We start from the raw sequence: 7500 nt of genomic DNA, 5'->3' as shown, positions 1-7500 counted from the left end.
AAGAGCTTTCCTCTGATTCCCTTCTGGATCAGGCTTTCCTGAATGGCAAGCGGACTTGCCAGTTCAAAAGCCTTCTCCAGGTCAAGGAATACCACCACAGCTGGGCCCTTGCTGATTGTGCTTAAGAGCGTGGCTATGCTGTGTGCTGTGCCCATGCCCCTTGTGAACCCGTGGAGGTGTTCGTGCGGGGGTCCCGTTTTCCATTGAAGCCGGTTTAGTACCATCCTCTCAGCCGTCTTGGCCAGGCAGCTGAGCAGAGAGATGGGGCGGTACTTCCCCGGCTCCTTTGGTTTTGGGACGGGAACTATGGTAGCCCTCTTCCAACTCTGGGGTAGAGTGGAAGTTTCCCAGGACTTGTTGATGAGTTGCAAGAGTGCACGCTCACCTGCTAGTCCTAGGTGGGAGATAATGGGGTACGAGATCCCATCAGAGCCCGGGGCTGTGTTGGAACTGGTTTTATAGGCTTTCCTTAGTTCCCTCAGAGAAAAGATAACGTCTGAGTTATCGGGTTCGGCTGCCCTTTCTCTGATCTGAGCGTGTCTGTCTGGCTGTAGACGCTCTTGTCTTGCCCTCAGCTCGGCTGGCAGACTGTTGCTGCTCGTTCTCGCAGAGAACTCGTGCACCAGTCTGTTAGCCTCTGCTTGGGGGTCGTGATGGGTGCACCTCGGGGCTGAGCGGCTGGTAGCTCGCTTGACCCGTTGCCACAGCTCTGAAAGGGTGGTTTGGTGGTCGAAGGACTCACACCATTCCAGCCACTTTTCCTGCCTGACTCTGTTGGCAGTTTCCTTGGCATCCGTGACAGCTTCCCTTAGGAGGGATAAGTTGTCAGGGGTTCTTTGCCTTCGGAATAGTTTTCGGCACATGTTCACCCTGTGGTTGACCTCCCTGATCTCGTCATTGAAGTACCAGGCGTCTTTGTGACTTCTGGACCCAGGCCGAGTTTTGGGTATGGTCTGTGAGGCTGCTTCATTAATGGCGTTTAGCAGGCTAGCTTCGAGCACTTCCACATTTTCGCTTTGTGGGGGATTGTTGCATCTCAGACAGAGGGCCAAGGCGTTTTGAAACGCCTGCCAGTTGGCCTTGTCTGTTTTCCATCTTGGATTCGGTCTTAGGATTTCGGCTGGGCCAGCATCCATGAGGGTAGTTATAGTGCCGTAATGGTCACTTGTGACGGTCTCATCGACACACCAGCCAATCCTCCCGACCAGAGTCGCAGTGGCCAGGGTAAGGTCTAGGACCCCTCCTCTGACGTGCGTTGGCTCTTGGGTGTTGAGGAGAGCGATCTCAGGGAATGTCTCTAGCACGTCGGCTATGTGATAGCCGGCCGCATCCGGTGCCCGGCAGGGAGCCAGGATGGGGTGGTGTGCATTGAAGTCTCCCCCTATGATCACTCGGTCGTGTGCAGCAGAAGCACAGACCTGGCTGATGTCTAAGCTTCTACAGCGTGGCCGGCTGTACACATTGTACAGTTTGAGGGGCCCCCCGGCCAGGTGAACCTCGACGGCAAGGGATTCAACATCGTCTCCACAGTGCGATGCATCGGCTATTGCGGAGCAGGGGATTGTTGCTCTCACAAGGGTGATCAAGCCTCTCTTGCCAGGTGTTCGTGGCAGTGTGAAGGCATGGTACCCTGAGAAGCGAACAGTGTCCACTGTTAATGTCTCCTGGAGCATGACAATGTCAATGTTCCTTGATCGCACTACTGCTTGGAGAAAAGCGTTCTTTGCAGAGAAACTATTGATGTTCCACTGTAGGATGCTTAGATGGTGTGTCATGATGTTACTCAGTGATAGTTACATCAGAGACATCGTCGGAGTCTGACAACTCCATTGCGAGGTCCTCGCTGGTTGAGGGCTCCTCGTCTGTTGTCAGGCTATCCTTGGGTCCACTGGGGGGTGGAGAGCCTTTGGTAGCTCTGACTTTGGTTGGTTCGGCTTTTCTCTCAGGCTTTTTCTTGGCTGGCCTTGCTGGCCTTGCCTGGGCAAGGTCAGCGTGATCTGGCTCTGGCTGCACAGATTCAGCCTGTTTTGGCTCTGCCTGTGAAGGCATGGCCTGGTTTGGAGTGGGGAGGGGAGTCTCGTCCTGGGGTGAGGGTGAGGCTGGTTTTGCTCTAGCCAGCTTTCTTCCCTTCAGGGCTGCGACAGTCTGGGTCATTGCCGTCATGGCGACCGAAACTGCCTTCTCGGCCTCCTCACTCGACCTCCCCAGGGCTGTTGCTACTGCTGTGACAACAGTAGTTAACAGGAGAGTCATATCGTCCTCGTCAAAGAGGAGATGATCATCTATTGGGGAGGTTTTTGTGGTGCTCTTAGAAACTTTTTTCTTTAGTTTCTTTTTCTGCACCTTTGGCATTGTCGGAAACTCCTTTTTGTTGGAGACATCCGGTGTCGGCTGGGGAGCGGCTTCCTTCCTCTTAGGAGGTCGGGAGGCCTTTTCGCTTTTGTTCCTTCCCCAGACATGGGTGCCCGGTGGAGCAGGAACAAAGTCTGATCGGTTTTGAGCAACCTCTTGCCGCCTGAGGGCCGCCTTTTTCCTGACAGAGCAAGTCAGGCTCCAGGCATGATGCTTCTTGGCACAGTTGGGACATTTGGCTGTTGTGTCCCTCTTTTCCTCTTTGTATGCCTTGAGGCATACCTCTGTGTTGTGTGCCTTGCTACAGACACCACATTTAGGCTTGGCTGTACAGTTAGCCTGGTGGTGACCGTATTTCTGGCACTTGAAACACCGAAGTGGTTCTGGCACATACGTTCGAAGGTTGTAGGTGCCCCAGTTACCCAGATCAAGGGTAGTGGTTGGGGCACCTTTCATGGTCACCAGGACTTGCCTGGTTGGGGTCTTCCCCTTCGACATTCGGGAAGCCTGCACGACCTGTGGGTGTGAAGCGTTCAGCTCCACATCGTACGAGACTGAGAAGCCAAGTAGCACCATCTTGGTTCTCTTTTCCTCGGGACTTAGTGGGGAAAGACTCACTTTCCTCCCATCGGTTAGCTCCTTCGTTTCCCGGAGGAAATTCAAGGTAGCTTGATCTTTGGGCATTATGATCATGCCCTGATCTCGGGCGACCCGGATCGACAACCGGATTTTCCGTTGCAACTCCAATGCCCTGACCAATTGGTAGGCATTGTCGAAGCCTTCGGGTTTAGCTGGCACTTTGTACTGGGCGAAGCGTTTAGGGGGTCCCGACTCTTCATCAGAGTCGGTCTCCGGCCTCGGACGCTTCGGCCCGCCCTTTCGGCTTTCGGGCTTGTTTGTGGAGGAAGCAGCTGATGCGGCTGGTTCAGCCTGCTCTCCCCTCTCAATCGGGGAGGCCGTCTGTGAACTCAGGGGCCTCCCTGGCTTAGCTGCTGGCCTGGAGAGGCCAGCTCGCGAGTCAAGATCTTTGACTATTCGGTGGACAGACCCATTGGCTTCGGTCTTGTCCACCTTAGCAGCAGGGGTGACAGTGTCATCCTGTGCATGGGGCTTTATTTTGCCACCGGAAGGCACATATGCCTTCATGGTGACTACCGTGGTCTGGGCCTTGCGCGGTTCGTCAACTTTAAGTTCAGTCTGTGGGGGGGGGTTTGATTATTTTTCCCATGAATTGGTAAGTGCTTCATCCTCTCACGCCCCCACCCACCACGGAGTCCAACAAGGGGAAGCTGAGTGTCAGAACCAGTGTCTAACAGCAACAGGAGTGATGAGAGGATATACGCAGCCAATAGCCATTGTGACGGCACTCACGGACCATTGTGAGTGCCAATGGCGGCATGACTGCTTGACCCTAGCCTCCCGGGGGAGACCAGCCGATTGACCGTGACCGGGCCGGGATCAGGCCGCCTGTCTTGCTGGAATAGAGGACCAAAGAGGCGTGTTGCTAGCCGCAGGGCGTACTCGTTCACGGCATCGCTCAACCTCCAGGACTCCCGTCTCCACAGCGCACAAGGCTGCCACGCACGGCAAACGCGTGGGTAGGTGTAAACCCCTGGGGAGAGACCAGAGGGGATGCCCTTCCACCTACGAGACATCATTGTTTGGAGCCCTTTTGCTCAGCCCTCTGAGGCAGCCACCCAAAGGTTGCTTCACCGCAGTGAGGGAAGAGGAGTCTTGCACTTTTACCAGGCAGTTCCTTTCATCCCTCTGAAGCAACCACCCAAAGGTTGTTTCACCTCAGTGATGAAGGAAAGGACCTGTGTCTTTTCAAAGTAGTTCCCCCTTCCCTCTAAAACAGCCACCCAAAGGCTGTTTCACCTCAGAGAGGGAAGGGAGGTTTTGCGTTCTTGTCGGGCACTTCCTTTCGTTCCCCTGAAGCAACCACCCAAAGGTTGTTTCACCTCAGTGGGGAAGGAAAGGACCTGTGTCTTTTCAGAGGGATTCCTCCTTCCCTCTGAGACAGTCATCCAAAGGCTGCCTCACCTCAGTGAGGGAAAGGAGGTTTTGCACTTTTGCCAGCTGGTTCCTTTCATCCCTCAGAAGCAACCACCCAAAGGTTGTTTCACCTCAGTGAGGAAGGAAAGGACCTGTGTCTTTTCAAAGTAGTTCACCCTTCCCTCTAAAACAGCCACCCAAAGGCTGTTTTACCTCAGTGAGGGAAGGGAGGTTTTGCGTTCTTGCCAGGCAGTTCCTTACATTCCTCTGAAGCAACCACCCAAAGGTTGTTTCACCTCAGTGAGGAAGGAAAGGACCTGTGTCTTTTCAAAGTGTTTCCCCCTTCCCTCTGAAGCAGCCATCCAAAGGCTGTTTCACCTCAGTGAGGGAAGGGGGGTTTTGTCCTTTTGCCAGCTGGTTCCTTTCATCCCTCTGAAGCAACCATCCAAAGGTTGTTTCACCTCAGTGAGGGGGGGGGGGGGGCAGTACTCGGAAACCAGACGTCTAGACGGGAGCGGTCGCCTGTGTGAAGGGCAGGGCCACAAACCGACCGAGAAGCGGGGCGGCACGGGGAATGGTTACCCCGGCGGCCCCCGGCCGGCTGCGTGGCGCGAGCCCGCGACCTTTGCCGTGCCCGAGCCAAATAAAGACACCCCCAACACAGAAAAAAGTTCAGTAAAATCAATAGAATTTTGATCCTAAGTATATATATGTGTGTACATATATATACATATATATATATATATATATTCAGATTAAAAATATTTCGGAAAAAAATCCAACCATAACTTCGCTGTTACATATATTTATTCACCGTCATATCATTGACGATTTCCTAATATTAATCAATTTATATTGAGCAGCTCTCTTAACTACCTAATATTCGATTACACATTATATAAAAATCAGACATTTTCACTAGAATTACTGATATGTCTACCCCATGTAGAAATATGAAACCACACTATAAATGTAACTTCATTGTAATAAATAATAGTTATATGAGTGTGTGTTTTCGGGTGTTTGTTCGCGCGTGTGTGTTTGTGTGTGTGTTCATGTGTGTTTATGTGTGTGTTTAATGGTGAAACAACAACCATCGTGATATCTACTACATCACGTAATAATTTAAAATTTACTAACAACATGAATCCGTGAATCCGCCTGTTCGAACGCCGGCCTTAAGCGAACGCCGAGAATGTAAACAAGAGTAACACGTGCGTTTGATTTCGAGTTGGACATCAATTCTACTCTGCATATCATTTTGTTGATAGTTGTGTTCTGAAAGGTATTACAAGCGCTCTATTTGTTCTATAACTGTCTACTTTTGCTATATAGGATTAGTTTTGTATTAGATAAGTATCGAGTATTAAAACCTGAATGTTAAGTGCCGTGTGATATGTCAGCAATTTTAAAATATATTTCGAAGCATAAATCAAAGTGGTAAGGTTCCAGTTTCATGCAGCCTCCAACTTTCGAAAAAAAAGAATTATGGATTGGAATATTCTTTCGTAGTTTAACGCAGTTATGCTGTTGCTTTCCGTCGCATCGACTCATTGATAAGTGAAGGACCTTTTATTCCCCAAGGGCAAAGTTGATAAAATGTGTAAGAGTCGACTTCGCACAGTATTTTAGGGAGGAATTAGTATGATTTACACACAGGAAAACAGAACCAAAACAGTAAAATAACTTTAAATTGGGTTTGCTTTATGTATATAATTACAGTAAACAATTCTGCAGTTATAGCTGGGATTACTTGTTGCCTGACTAAATGGACAATCCAAATGGATTAAATCATGCTTGGACAAAATCAACTTTTTAACATGAAAATGCATTTTGAAAGTTCCATGATGCAAGTATCAATTTTATGCATAAGGCTTCATTGTTTCTTAAATAGCAATGGTATTTTATTGATTGATTGTGTTAACAAATAGTACAAAGTAAAGCAAACCAAAGCAAATAAAAAAATTGCTATTGACAGTTATGTCTTGTGCCATCATTGTGGCACATGCAGTCTATGCTGATGTTATTCTCAAACAACAAACTCTGAACACATTTTAGTAACAGAGTTTGCAGACCTTAGTTATGATTATTGCCAAATATGGTAACAGTTTAATACTTGTACTTGTCTTAAAATATAAGATGGAATTAATGCTTTAGCCTGATTTCATTATGTGCTGTGATAGCACACCCAATCATTCTACTGTGGTTGTTTGAAATAGCCAAATCAGTAATATATGTATTGATACTGCTTGTATTGTTGTGCTATTAGTAATTTTTTTTTATTGCATAAATTTGCTTATTCCTGGAAATTTACTATGTGCAATAAATATGTAGATTTTGCCAGTTCTCGTTATACATTAGTTAAATTTTACAAACCTTACATTGCTGCACCTCCATCATTACACTTTGCCATAATACAGCATCCTTAACCTGTTTTTTTTTTTTTTTTAGTTACTGTAAATACTCAATATTACTCTTATATTGTCATATCCTTTTATGCAGAAACTCCTTCATGTAAGTTTATACGGGCTTTATCTACGTATGAAATTAAGATATTACAGTACGATTAACAAAATAAAATGGCATCATTGTTTTGTTTACACAAAATAGGAAAGGATATTGGATGGCAATTTTTGAAATACTGAGTTGAGTTGCAGTGGAAGTACATAGAAGATAAGTTTCTTCGATTTGTTTCCTCTGTTGTTTCTATATATTATTTTTTATATAAAAGATGGCTGGATGAAACTGGACCCTAACCATCAGAGTTTTCCTGTTTGACTTCATATCTTTCTTCTCCAACAGAAATGAGATGTTTGCCCCATGACCTAGTTATAAAAAAGTCTATAGATAATTAGTCATTGCCAAGAAGGTAATGCCACAGTCACACGAGCAGTTTTTCGATGATGGGTTGGCAGTAAGATTCAAATTTCCTACATCTCCCAATCTCTGAGTTGGCATAATTCTTGCAGCCATTTTGGGTATTTGTTTCCGAGATATGAAGTTCCAAAACCAGGCTATCTTGTGAACCCTAAAATCCAAACCTAATCTTTCCTACCTTTTATTTATTCCATATATATGTACACACACATATACATATATATACAGACACATATACATAAACATACATATATATACATATACATACATACATAT

General features: G+C 47.2%; 1 protein-coding gene across 1 annotated transcript in view; it reads left to right on the top strand.

The window, feature by feature from the left end:
• The first annotated feature begins 5529 nt into the window (after positions 1–5529).
• LOC125043168 (THUMP domain-containing protein 1-like) overlaps positions 5530–7500 on the top strand; it is a 6764-nt gene continuing 4793 nt past the window's right edge. The window contains exon 1 of the mRNA XM_047639160.1: positions 5530–5632. The gene's annotated coding sequence lies outside the window, so the exon portion shown is untranslated. The remainder of the gene's footprint in view (positions 5633–7500) is intronic.

This window comes from Penaeus chinensis, chromosome 33, assembly GCF_019202785.1.
Source record: "Penaeus chinensis breed Huanghai No. 1 chromosome 33, ASM1920278v2, whole genome shotgun sequence".
NCBI classification, from domain to species: Eukaryota; Metazoa; Arthropoda; class Malacostraca; order Decapoda; family Penaeidae; genus Penaeus; species Penaeus chinensis.
The sequence above is the reverse complement of the archived record's forward strand: the minus strand, read 5'-3'. Positions and strand labels throughout refer to the sequence as shown.